The sequence below is a fragment of the Salmo salar genome, chromosome 13, assembly GCF_965601325.2.
Source record: "Salmo salar chromosome 13, fSalSal1, whole genome shotgun sequence".
NCBI classification, from domain to species: Eukaryota; Metazoa; Chordata; class Actinopteri; order Salmoniformes; family Salmonidae; genus Salmo; species Salmo salar.
In genome coordinates, this window is record NC_138303.1 from 77,299,180 (window position 1) to 77,313,836 (window position 14,657).

Below are 14,657 nucleotides of genomic sequence, written 5' to 3' on the forward strand. Positions count from 1 at the left end.
GAGAATGTGATGAAAGAAATGAAAGCTGAAATAAATCATTCTCTCTACTATTATTCTGACATTTCACATTCTAAAAATAAAGTGGTGATCCTAACTGATCTAAAACTATAATTTTAAATGTCAGGAATTGTGAAAAGCTGAGTTTAAATGTTTTTGGCTAAGGTGTATGTAAACTTCCGACTTCAACTGTATGTTGTCTAAAATAGTGGGTTGTCAACAATTCGATCATGTACTTTTTAACCAAAATAAGTATTTTTAATAAAAAAATGAATGTACCTATTCTTAGTCCACAGTACTTTTGACTGACATATCAACCAACTGGTTGAGTAAATCTTTTACAAATCTCTTGCTTTTGAGTTTTTTTTACATTTGAACTATCTATTTTCATCATCTTCAAGGTCTCTACTAACAGGAGTGGTGAAATATTAATCCCCCAACAAATGAATTCCTGCCTTTTATCCCATATCTTTGGTGACTGATTTGAAGTTTTCTGAGATTGATTTTTGGTTTTCTGACAGCCCTCTGAGTAGGCAAAGTTAGAGTTCCACAACACTGAACTGCCGCAACCCAAAGTATACCAATTATGTCACTTGATGCAGGAAGGCTGGGGGAGTTGACCAATCAAGTTCAAGTGAAATTTTTTTTCATATCCACTTCTAAATCCATTGTCAAAACATGCTCTTCCAGCCGGTTGAGAATAGGGTTAAAGGGTTAACATATCTGATATAGAAGTTGTATTAAGGGACTAAAAAGATCACTTACTTTAGATAGACAGGTGTTCTTTTTTATATATGATTCTCAATTCCAGTTTGTGTTGAAAAAATGGACCAAGGGGTTTGAGGGTAAGGACACAGAGAGCAAAAATGTCGTCTGTCTGCTACAGAATACCATCAACAGTAAGGAGTTGGTGAGTTCTCTTATGTAACGAACATACAGTGGGGTCTGGAATTATTTGATCCCTTGATAAAGATGAGCAAAAAAGACTATCAAATAAATAATACAAAAACTGAGCTGTATTGTGTGCTCAAATTGATTGGATGTTTTCAATGTACCAGCACCCTCCCCTTGTGAGGATAATGACACTGAGCCTTTTTCTAAAATGTTTAATGAGATTGGAGAACACATTTGGAGGGATCTTAGATCATTCCTCCATATAGATCTTTACAGATCCTTGATATCTTTCTTTTGTACTTATGGACTGCCCTCTTAAATTCAAACCACAGGTTTAAGTCCGGACTCTGAGATAGCCATTGCAAAATGTAGATTTAACCATTTCTTTGTGGATTTTGATGTGTGCTTGGGGTTATTGTCTTGCTGGAAGATTTACTTGCGGCCAAGTTTCAGGCTCCTGGCAGAGGCAACCAGGTTTTTGTCAAAAATGTCCTGGTACTTGGTAAAGTTTTTGATGCCATTGACTTTAACAAGTGCTCCAGGATCAGTGGAAGCAAAATAGCCCCATGACATCAAAGATCCACCACCAAATTTTACAGTAGGGATGAAAGTGTTCCTAATGTTTGGTATATGTTTTGCCAAATGAGCTCCTAGCCTTACTCCTCTTTCCTTTGCCTGCAGGATTTGAGTCAGTTTCTAGTGGCCATTCTGAACAACACAGTGGCAACTATGATTACCTGTGGGTACATGTGTAGAGCTGCCGTATGAGATTGGCTTCATCATCGGTAGGTATAGTACCACAGTACCATAGAAACACCACTGGCTAAATCATTATTCAAGTCTCAGTGGGAAAATAAAACAATAGTGATTGTGTGATCAATAGTGATAGTTTGTTCTCTATCACTATTGATCACACAATCACTATTGTGTACCAGGAAATTTTAGACAAAAACCTGGTTGCCTCTGCCAGGAGTCTGAAACTTGGCCTCAAGTAAAACTTCTAGCGAGACAATAACCCCAAGCACACATCAAATTCCGCAAATAAATGGTTAAATCTACATTTTGCAATGGCCATCTCAGTCTCCGGACTTGAACCCAATTGAAAGCCTTTGGTTTGAATTTAAGAGGGCAGTCCATAAGCGCACAAGAAGAGTATCAAGGATCTGGAAATATTCTATGTGGAGGAATGGTCGCTGTTGGGCTGGCAGCCATTGGATATGGGACCTAGGAAGTCCGCTTCAAAGTGATTCTCCTAAGGCTCTACCTAGGTACCAGGGACAATCTGTGCTACATGGAGGAGATGAGGAATATTGAGAGAGTGCAGGGGGAGGACAGATGCATGTGCATCAACACAGAATGTGGGGGATTTGGAGACGACAGATCCTTAGAGTTCATCTGGACTGAGTTTGATAAGACTTTGAACAGTGAAGCTCAGCAAACGTCTGTATTCAAAATTAATATTCATTAATAACAGCCCTGTCTCTTATGAACATTGGAAGAATCTGTGACACTGCATACGAGTGACTTTACACTGGTTTGAGAAGATGATCAGTGGAAAATACCTGGGAGAGATAGCCAGACTGGTCTTGATGAAACTGAACCAGCTATAGCTTTCTGAGAGGCTGTCTGTGGACAAAGGATTTGTATTTGAAACCAAATACATATCAGATATAGAAAAGTAAGTGATGCTTTTAAAATTATTTTCTCCTTGAGACTCAGTTTACTATAATTGATGTTGATACGAGAGGGTATATTGATATTGATATGAGATGTCACACATTAGACATTGTCAACAGCCTTTGTTATTTGTTTGCATCCTTTTAGAGCCTGTCTCTATGAGTAACTGAAGAATATGTCTTTTTTTGTGCCATGACAGGGTCTGGGGTGAGCCATTGACACAGATCAGTGCCAGCTTTAAGGCCCAGAGACAGAGGAAACAGAGGTGAGCTCTGCACAAACGTGCTGTACTTAGTGTGTTCCATAATTGCCCGCTGCCAGCTAAATAGTTGACTACTAACTCTCATGTGGCTGGCTACTTAATTGACTAACAAATTGGGGTGCAACAGATGCCACCAAATTCGATTTTGTTAGGCAAAACTTTTGCTGGCACCCCCTAGCCCTCTTTTAAATGATGTTGGTTACTTCAGATGTTCAGGGACATACTGTGCACCACTATTCTGGTACCAGTCTTTATCTATCATTCTACTCCTTGCCATACTAAACAATCTAATCTGCTAATATTTGGCATATGACATAGGGTACAAGGAGTGGAATGTTAGCTAAACAGACTGGTACCCTGGCTAGTGTACTACATCATGGTCTTGGAAAAAGCTACCATACTCACATTTCAGTCAGGGAGTGGTAACCCAACTATAGTACATCTCCAGTTACTATAAACAAACTGCTTGGTCTATAGAATATTTATTTATAGCGTTATGTTTTTTGGACCACTGATTCCCTCTGTCTGTTGCCTTCTGTGGCCAGGAAAGTCCAGGAGATTCTGACTGGTCTGAAGCTGCCATTCAGTCTTGTGGATTGTGAGATAGTGTATTTGGTGTCTAAACGTGCTGCCAAGTTGTGTGCTGCTGGCCTGGCAACCATCGGCAACTGTATCCGTGGCAACCGTGGACTGGACAAGCTATGCATCAATGTGGGGGTGGATGGCTCTGTCTATACAGAACACCCCAAGTAAGGATACCTCAAACTTACCAGAACTCTCTTTTGCATTATGTATTCACTTTTGTCAACCCAATTGACCAAAACCTTCCCTGAGTTATCACTGTACTCCTGTACAAGTCTCGGAAACCCAGACCTAGGCAAATGTCTGGAGAGACTACTCCCATACCAAAGCTAACCCTGTCTCAACACCATGTCTACAAAACAGTTAATAATTTCTGCCTCTATTGTTTTTCGTATCTAAACGCCATTTCTGTGTCCCAATAATATACTACACCTTCTCTCGACTATCCTTGACTCTCTCCTTTCTGTCTCCTCCAGGTTTAGTGAGCGGCTGAAGGAGACTGTGTCCATCCTGGCCCCAAAATGTAAACTCACTTTCTATGTCTAGGATGGCAGCAGGAGAGGGGCAACCATATTGGCAGCCATGACGCAGGGGCGGGCCGATCAACCTAAGCAAGCCCTCGTGATGGAGAGGAGGATGAAGGGAACACACAGGGGGAAATGAATCTATGTATTGCAACATTTTATTGTTATAATGAAAAATGTGCTAACCCTTTATATGCACTTTATGTAACACTACACTATAATACAGCATATACTTTTTTTAACGCGTCATATGCACTTTATATGCGTACATGTACAATGTATTATTATGTGGTCATTATTATGTGGTCATAATACATACAGACTTGTCATAATTATTTATGAACTGCTTTTAATGTAAAACAATCAAAACAGGGGAAAATAATTAAGGAAAATATTTTTTAAATATATATATTTATATATACAGTACCAGTCAAAAGTTTGGACACACCTACTCATTCAAGGGTTTTTCTTTATTTTTACTATTTTCTACATTGTAGAATAATAGTGAAGATATCAAAACTATGAAATAACACATGTAGTATCGAAAAAAGTATTAAACAAATCAAAATATATTTGATATTTGAGATTCTTCAAAGTAGCCACCCTTTGCACACGTTTGGCATTCTCAACCAGCTTCACCTGGAATGATTTTCCAACAGTCTTGAAGGAGTTCCCACATATGAGTTCCCACATATGCACTTGTTGGCTGCTTTTCCTATGGGGGATTGGAAATTATTGGAAATTATGTGGACAATTACATTGATGAAATCCACAATCTATCTGCAATATTAAAACTGATCTAAAAAAAACTGTCAAAACTATCAGGCATTCCAGAAAAGTGCTAAAAAATAGCCCACATTAACATATGTAGCCTAAGAAACAAGGTTCATGAAATCAATAACTTGCTAGTAACAGATAACATTCATATACTGACTATTTCTGAAACTCACTTAGAAAATACCTTAGATGATATAGTGGCAGCAATACATTGTTCTAACATCTACAGAAAAAACAGAAATGCCAACGGGGGTGGTGTTGTGGTCTATGTTCAAATACAAAATATTTACCAAATAAAATCTAATAAAAAAATTCTAAAAAGTAACGCAATAAAATAACAATAACAAGGCTATATACAGGAGGTACCGGTACCGAGTCAATGTGCGGGGGTACAAGTTAGTTGAGGTAATTTGAACATGTAGGCATGGGGTAAAGTGATGCATAGATAGTAAACAGTGAGTAGCAGCAATGTAAAAACAAAAGGGGGGGGGGGGGGGGGTAAATGTAAATAGTCCGGTGGCCATTTGATTAATTGCCCAGTAGTCTTATGGCTTGTGGGTAGAAGCTGTTAAGGAGCCTTTTGGTCCTAGACTTGGCGCTCCGGTACCACTTGCCGTGCGGTAGTGACTTGGGAGACTGGAGTCTTTGACAATTTTTGGGGGCTTTTTGAGGATCTGGAGACCCATGCCAAATATTTTCAGTCTCCTGAGGGGGAAAAGGTGTTGTCGTGCCCTCTTCATGACTGTCTTGGTGAGTTTGGACCATAATAGTTTGTTGGTGATCTGGACACCAAGGAACTCTCGACCCACTCCACTACAGCCCCGTCGATGTTAATGGGAGCCTGTTCGGCCCACCTTTTCCTGTAGTCCACGATCAGCTCCTTTGTCTTGCTCACATGGAGGGAGAGGTTGTTGTCCTGGCACGACACTTCCAGGTCCCTGACCTCCTCCCTATAGGCTGTCTCATCGTTGTCGGTAATCAGGACTACCACTGTTGTGTCGTCAGCAAACTTAATGATGGTGTTGGAGTCGTGTTTGGTCATGCAGTCGTGGGTGAACAGGGAGTACAGGAGGGGACTAAGCACGCACCCCTGAGGGGCCCCAGTGTTGAGGATCAGCGTGGCAGACGTGTTGTTGCCTACACTTACCATCTGGGGGCGTCCCATCAGGAAGTCCAGGATCCAGTTGCATAGGGAGGTGTTTAGTCCCAGGGTCCTTAGCTTAGTGATGAGCTTTGTGTGTAATATCAACAGAGAGGTATATTTTCTGGGTGACCTAAATATTGACTGGCTTTCATCAAGCTGCCCACTCAAGAAAAAGCTTCGAACTGTAACCAGTGCTTGCAACCTGGTTCAGGTTATCAGTCAACCTACTAGGGTATTTACAAACAGCACAGGAATGAAATCATCCATATGTATTGATCACATCTTTACTAACGCTACAGAAATCTGCTGTAAAACAGTATCCAAATCCATCAGCTGTAGTGATAACAATATAGTAGCCATATCTAGGAAAACCAAAGTTCCAAAGGCTGGACCTAATATTTGTGTATAAGATGTCCTACAAGAGGATTTGTAGTGATTCCTATATTGATGACGTAAAGAATATTAGCTGGTCTGTGGTGTGTAATGAGGAGCAACCAGACACTGCACTTGACACATTTATAAAATTGCTTACTTCAGTTACTAATGAGCATGCACCCATTAGTGCGTACGGCCCAGTACATCACTGGAGCCAACCTTCCTGCAATCCAGGACCTATATAATAGGCGGTGTCAGAGGAAAGCCCATAAAATTGTCAGAGACTCCAGTCACCCAAGTCATAAACTGTTTTCTCTGCTACCACACGGCAAGCAGTACCAGAGCGCCAAGGCTGTGACCAAAAGGCTCCTCAACAGCTTCTACCCCCAAGCCATAAGACTGCTGGACAATTAATCAAATGGCCACCAGACTATTACATTGACCCCCCCCCCCCCCCATTTGTTTTGTATGCTGTTGCTACTCGTTTATTTTCTATGCATAGTCACTTCACCCCTACCTACATGTACACATTACCGCAACTAACTTGTACCCCCGCACACTGACTCGGTACCGGTACCCCCTGTATATAGCCTCGTTATTGTTTTGTTATGGTGTTACTTTTTATTATTTAATTCTTTTTTACTTTAGTTTATTTGGAAATATTTTCTTAACTCTTCTTTAACTGCACTGTTGGTTAAGGGCTTGTAAGTAAGCATTTCACGGTAAGGTCTACACTTGTATTCGGCGCATGTGACAAATAAAGTTTGATTTGATTTGACTGTAAAATGACTGTAAAACTGTTGAATTTCTGTGGATTGATGAGGAATTGAAAAATGTTATGGTTGAGAGGGATGAGGCAAAAGGAATTGCAAATAAGTCTGGTTGCATAAGCAATTGGCAAACCTACTGCAAATTGAGAAATCATGTGACTAAACAGACAAAAAGAAGAAGAAACTACAGTATGAAACAAAGATAATTGCCAATTCTTTGTTGCCAAGATTAGAAAACTTTGGCATGACATGCCAGGAACAATTTCTGAACCTACACATCCAAGTATAACTGATCAAATTATGAAAGACAAGCATTGTAATTTTGAATTCCGTAAAGTGAGTGTGGAAGAGGTGAAAAAATGATTGTTGTCTATCAACAATGACAAGCCACCTGGGTCTGCCAACTTGGATGGAACATTTCTGAGGATGACAGCGGACGATATTGCCACTCCCATTTGCCATCTTTTCGATCTAAGCTTACCAAAATGTGTGTGCCCTTAGGCTGTCACGGATCCCTCCTGAACTTTCATTACGCACACCTGGCCCCTATTCCCACTGATTGTATTTGTATATATGTGCCCTTTGGTTTCCATTGGGCGGTCGATTATTGTTACAATCTCCGTTGGTGCGTGTGAGTACCTGTGCTGTGTGTTTTTGCTTTCATTCCATTGTGGATTGCGCAGATGATTACAGGTCTCAACCTAGGTTTTAAGCATTGTGCGCGTGTTATTTATTCGAGGTACTCCTCGCTCTTTTGTTTGGGTTTCAACCCTGTGTTATGTTTAGTGTTTGGTTGGTCTTCATCCCCGTGCCTTTACACGGCACGCCGTAATTTGGGTACAATTAAAAAAAACTATTATGCATTCCTGCGTCTGTCTCCCGAATCCCTTCATACCAACATGACAGTGGCCTGGAGGGAAGCTAACCCAAGAAGAGTAAAGCACCCTTTACTGGCTCAAATAACTGACCAATCAGCCTGCTACCAACCCTTAGTAAACTTTTGGAAAAAATTGTGTTTGACCAGACACAATGCTATTTCACAGTAAATAAATTAACAGACTTTCAGCACGCTTATGGGGAAGGGCATTCAACATGCACGGCACTTACACAAATTCATGATTGGCTGAGAGAAATGTATAATAAAAAGATTGTAGGAGCTGTTTTATTAGACTTCAGTGGGTTTTTTGACATATCAATCATAGTATGCTGTTGGAAAAACATATATGTTATGGTTTTACACTCCCTGGTACACTGCAGATTGAGAGTTATTTAATGAGGGTGTTCTTTAATGGTATCCTCGAACATAATCCAGGTAGAATCAGGCATTCCCCATGGCAGCTGTCTAGGCCCCTTGCTTTTTTTGTCTTTACTAATGACCTGCCACTGGCTCTGAGTAAAGCCAGTGTGTCTATGTATGCAGATGAGTCAACACTATACACGTCAGCTACTTCACTAAACCCAAAACCTCAACTAAATCTTGTAATGAATAATGTGGAAATTGAGCAAGTTGAGGAGACTAAACTTGGAGTAACCATGGATTGTAAAATGTTATGTTAAAAACATAATGATGCAACAGTAGCTAAGATGGGGAGAGGTCTGTCCATAATAAAGCGCTACTCTGCCTTCTTAACAACAATATCAACAAGGCAGGTCCTACAGGCCCTATTTTTGTTGCAGAGGACTAATGTCCAGTCGTTTGATCAGGTACAACAAAGAGGGACTTGGGAAAATTACAACTGACCCAAAAGATAGCAGCACAGATGGACCTTAAATGTACAAGTAGAGCTAACCATAATATGCATGTTAATCTCTCATGGCTCAAAATAGAGGAGAGATTGACTTCATCACTACTTGTTTTTGTAAGAAGTATTGACATGTTGAATGCATGGAGCTCTCTGTTTAAACTACTAGCACACAGCTCGGACACCCATGCATACCCCACTGTCAAGCCTCAGGAGAAGACCCAGATGCAGACAGCTTTGAAGTAACAAAAGTTTATTACAAAAACAGGGGTGCAGGCAGAGGTCAGTAATCCAGGGTGGAATAACAAGGTACAGAACAACAGGCAGGCTCAGGGTCAAGGCAGACAGAATGGTCAAAAACCTGGAAAGATAGAAAACCAGAACTAGAGACAGACAGGAGCACGGGAAAAACCGCTGGTAGGCTTGACGAAACAAAATGAACTGACAACAGACAAACAGAGAACACAGGTATAAGTACACTGGGGATAATGGGGATGATGGGCGACACCTGGATGGGGGTGGAGACAAGCACAACAACATGTGAAACAGATTAGGGTGTGACACCCACAAGACATACCACCAGAAGTCTCTTCACAGTCCCTAAATCCAGAACAGACTATGTGAGGTGCACAGTACTACATAGAGCCATGGATACATGGAATTCTTTTCCACATCAAGTAACTCACGCAAGCAGTAAAACCAGATAAAAAAAACAGATAAAAATACACCTTATGGAACAGCGAGGACTGTGAAGAGTCACAAACACAGGTACAAACACATAGAAGCACACATAACATACACACTATACACACGTACACCTGGATTGTGTGTTGTAGTAGAGTAGTGGCCGGAGGGCACACACTTAATGTATTGTGAGCATTTTTGTAAAATGTATTTTAATGTTTAAAAAATTTATTATAATGTATATTATTACCTTCATTTTTGCAGATATCATCTTACTCATATACACTGCTCAAAAAAATAAAGGGAACACTTAAACAACACAATGTAACTCCAAGTCAATCACACTTCTGTGAAATCAAACTGTTCACTTAGGAAGCAACACTGATTGACAATACATTTCACATGCTGTTGTGCAAATGGAATAGACAACAGGTGGAAATTATAGGCAATTAGCAAGACACCCCCAATAAAGGAGTGGTTCTGCAGGTGGGGACCACAGACCACTTCTCACTTCCAATGCTTCCTGGCTGATGTTTTGGTCACTTTTGAATGCTGGCAGTGCTTTCACTCTAGTGGTAGCATGAGACGGAGTCTACAACCCACACAAGTGGCTCAGGTAGTGCAGCTCATCCAGGATGGCACATCAATGCGAGCTGTGGCAAGAAGGTTTGCTGTGTCTGTCAGCGTAGTGTCCAGAGCATGGAGGCGCTACCAGTAGACAGGCCAGTACATCAGGAGACGTGGAGGAGGCCGTAGGAGGGCAACAACCCAGCAGCAGGACCGCTACCTCCGCCTTTGCGCAAGGAGGAGCAGGAGAAGCACTGCCAGAGCCCTGCAAAATGACCTCCAGCAGGCCACAAATGTGCATGTGTCTGCTCAAACGGTCAGAAACAGACTCCATGAGGGTGGTATGAGGGCCCGACGTCCACAGGTGGGGGTTGTGCTTACAGCCCAACACTGTGCAGGACGTTTGGCATTTGCCAGAGGACACCAAGATTGGCAAATTCGCCACTGGCGCCCTGTGCTCTTCACAGATGAAAGCAGGTTCACAGTGAGCACGTGACAGACGTGACAGAGTCTGGAGACGCCGTGGAGAACGTTCTGCTGCTTGCAACATCCTCCAGAATGACCGGTTTGGCGGTGGGTCAGTCATGGTGTGGGGTGGCATTTCATTGGGGGGCCGCACAGCCCTCCATGTGCTCGCCAGAGGTAGCCTGACTGCCATTAGGTACCGAGATGAGATCCTCAGACCCCTTGTGAGACCATATGCTGGTGCGGTTGGCCCTGGGTTCCTTCTAATGCAAGACAATGCTAGACCTCATGTGGCTGGAGTGTGTCAGGAGTTCCTGCAAGAGGAAGGCATTGATGCTATGGACTGGCCCGCCCGTTCCCCAGACCTGAATCCAATTGAGCACATCTGGGACATCATGTCTCGCTCCATCCACCAACGCCACGTTGCACCACAGACTGTCCAGGAGTTGGCGGATGCTTTAGATCCCTCAGGAGACCATCCGCCACCTCATCAGGAGCATGCCCAGGCATTGTAGGGAGGTCATACAGGCACGTGGAGGCCACACACACTACTGAGCCTCATTTTGACTTGTTTTAAGGACATTACATCAAAGTTGGATCAGCCTGTAGTGTGGTTTTCCACTTTAATTTTGAGTGCGATGCCAAATCCAGACCTCCATGGGTTGATAAATTGGATTTCCATTGATTCTTTTTGTGTGATTTTGTTGTCAACACATTCAACTATGTAAAGAAAAAAGTATTTAATAAGATTATTTCTTTCATTCAGATCTAGGATGTGTTGTTTAAGTGTTCCCTTTATTTTTTTGAGCAGTATATTAAATACATACTTACAGATTGTAGGTTTGTCTTGTACGTCTATATCATTCATTAATTAATCAATTTTTTTATAACAAATAAGCACATGTTTGACTTTCAGACTTTCAGTGTAGGGTGTGAGGGACTAATTTGATATCTGGATTGTAGTGTATATTCTACCACCAGATGTTGCTCATTATGAAGAGATAATGCTGTTCAATAAGCATTTTTTGTCTAAGACGTGTACATTGTGGAGAGCACACAATTAATATTTTTTCATGCAAACTGATTATAAATAAAAAAATGACTTTCAGCAAACTTACAGCTTATTATTTGTGTAAGTTTAGGTTTCTCTAAAGCAGGTATTTCCAAACTGGGAATACCAGGGGTACGCGCAATGCTGTCGGGGGTACACCAAATAAAAATGTGATTCACATATAAAATACTTTTTATATATATTTTTTTCATACAAGAAAAATGTCTTCACATTTTCAAACAGTACATTTATATTTTCCAACGGGGCTATACATTTGGGGTTCACTTATATTGGGAGTAGTGCCTTTCTGTCACACCCTGATCTGGTTCACCTGTCCTTGTGATCGTCTCCACCCCCTCCAGGTGTCGCTTATTATCCTCAGCGCATATATCCCTGTTTCCTGTCTCTCTGTGCCAGTTCGCCTTGTTTGCCAAGTCAACCAGCGTTTTTCCTTGCTCCTATTTTTCCCAGTCTCTGCTTGTTTTTAGTCCTCCTGGTTTTGACCCTTGCCTGTCCTGACTCCAAACCCGCCTGCCTGACCACTCTGCCTGTTCTGACTACCAGTCTGCCTATCCCCTTGTATTGTTTTTGGACTTGGATCTGGTTTTTGACCGCTGCCTGGCTTAATCTCAAGACTGCCTATCGTCTGGTACTGTTTGGACTCCAACCTGGTTTATGAACTCTCGCCTGTCCCCGCCTTGCCTTTGCCTACTCCCTTTGTTATAATAAATATAGGAGCTCTACCATCTCTCCTGTGTCTGCATTTGGGTCTCACATTGTGCCCTCATACCTTTCCTCAGCCACATTGTGTTATATGTGCAAAAGTACTATCTCACAACTCGATGAAACCTTCACTCTTGCGCAGACATTTAGAAACAAAACATGTCAATTTGAAAAATAAGCCACAGGAGTTTTTGAGCGAGAATTAAGACGACTTTCGAGCAGTAAGACATGTATAAAAGCAAAATATACCATTAATAAGAATGACGTTGTCTTATATGGTGAGCTACCGAGTGGCTAGGACAGGCAAGCCCCATACTATTGTGGAGGACTTAATTCATCCTGCTGCAGTGGATATGGCTGGGACAATGCTGAGGGAAAAGACCCCAAAAACTATACAGACAATGGCTCCATCAAACAACACTGTTTCACGACGCATCAGTGGCATGGCAAGCAGTTGCTCCCGACGCCAATTGGTGTCACGTCCTGACCAGTAATAGGGGTTATTTGTTATTATAGTTTGGTCAGGACGTGGCAGGGGGTGTTTGTTTCATGTGGTTTGGGCTATGTATTTAGGTAGAGGGGTGTTTGGTTTATGTGGTTCGGGGTTTGTTAGTCTACGTTCTATGTTAGTGTTTTTCTATGTTCTATCTAGTCTATTGTAGTTCTATGTTTAGTTAATTGGTGTTGGGGCCTTCAGTTGGAGGCAGCTGTCTATCGTTGCCTCTGATTGAAGGTCCTATAATTAGGGGTGTGTTTGTCATGGGATTTTGTGGGAGATTGTGCTGTGTATAGCTTTGTGCCTTACCGGCCTGTTATTCGTCGTTGTGTTTTGTATACGTGCTTGTTTTGGGTTTTTCCTTCTTTGTCCGTAATAAAGAACGAGTGTACATATTCCCGCTGCGTTTTGGTCCTCTCCTTACGACACTCGTGACAGAATCTCCCACCACAAATGGACCAAGCAGCGGGGTAAGGAGCACGAGGAAGAAGGATGGACATGTCCGGAGATGAGGATGAGCATTTCCAGGGCTATGGAGGAGTTAAGGGAGCCCGAGAGGCAGCCCCAATATTTTTTTTGGGGGGGGCACACGAGTAGTTTGGCTGGGCGAGGATTAAGCCCCAAGCCAAATCCCGTGCTTTTTTTTTAGGCAACATATGACTGGACAGGTCCCGTGCTTAGGGGTAATGCGTACTGTGGCGAGGCCAAGTATTTTCAGGCCGGTGTGCGCAGTGCCAGCGCCCCGCATTTGCCAGGGGGAAGTGGGCACTCAGCCAGTACGGGCGGTGCCAGTCCTGCACTCGAGACCACCAGTGCGCCTCTACGGTCCAGTGTTTCCCGCTCCTCGCGCTAGCCTTGAAGTGCGTGTCTCCAGTCTGATACCTCCAGTACCAGCACCACGCACTAGGCTTCCAGTGCGTCAGCCCAGTCCAAATCGGCCTGTTCCTGCTCCTCGCACTAGCCTTGAGGTGCGTGTCCCCAGTCTGGTACCTCCACTACCAGCCCCACGCATTAGGCTTCCAGTGCGTCAGCCCAGTCCAACTCGTCCTGTTCCTGCTCCCCGCACTAGCCCTGAGGTGGGTGTCCCCAGTCTGGTACTTCCACTACCAGCCCCACGCATTAGGCTTCCAGTGCGTCAGCCCAGTCCCAGTCCAGAGTGTCCGGCATCAGTACCTCGTCCAGAGTGTCCGGCATCAGTACCTCGTCCAGAGTGTCCGGCATCAGTACCTCGTCCAGAGTGTCCGGCATCAGTACCTCGTCCAGAGTGTCCGGCATCAGTACCTCGTCAGAGTGTCCGGCATCAGTACCTCGTCCAGAGTGTCCGGCATCAGTACCTCGTCCAGAGTGTCCGGCATCAGTACCTCGTCCAGAGTGTCCGGCATCAGTACCTCGTCCAGAGTGTCCGGCATCAGTACCTCGTCCAGAGTGTCCGGCATCAGTACCTCGTCCAGAGTGTCCGGCATCAGTACCTCGTCCAGAGTGTCCGGCATCAGTACCTCGTCCAGAGTGTCCGGCATCAGTACCTCGTCCAGAGTGTCCGGCATCAGTACCTCGTCCAGAGTGTCCGGCAACAGTACCTCGTCCAGAGTGTTCGGCAACAGTGTCTAGTCCGGAACCGAGTGAGACGGCCTACTGTCTGGCACCGAGTGAGACGGCCTACTGTCTGGCACCGAGTGAGACGGCCTACTGTCCGGCACCGAGTGAGACGGCCTACTGTCCGGCACCGAGTGAGACGGCCTACTGTCCGGCACCGAGTGAGACGGCCTACTGTCCGGCACCGAGTGAGTCTGCCTACAGTCCGGGGGGGGTTTTGGGTTATTTGTGTGAGGTGCATCCGGGGTCTGCACCTTTGGGGGGGGGGGGGGGGGGGGGGTACTGTCTCGTCCTGACCAGTAATAGGGGTTATTTGTTATTATAGTTTGGTCAG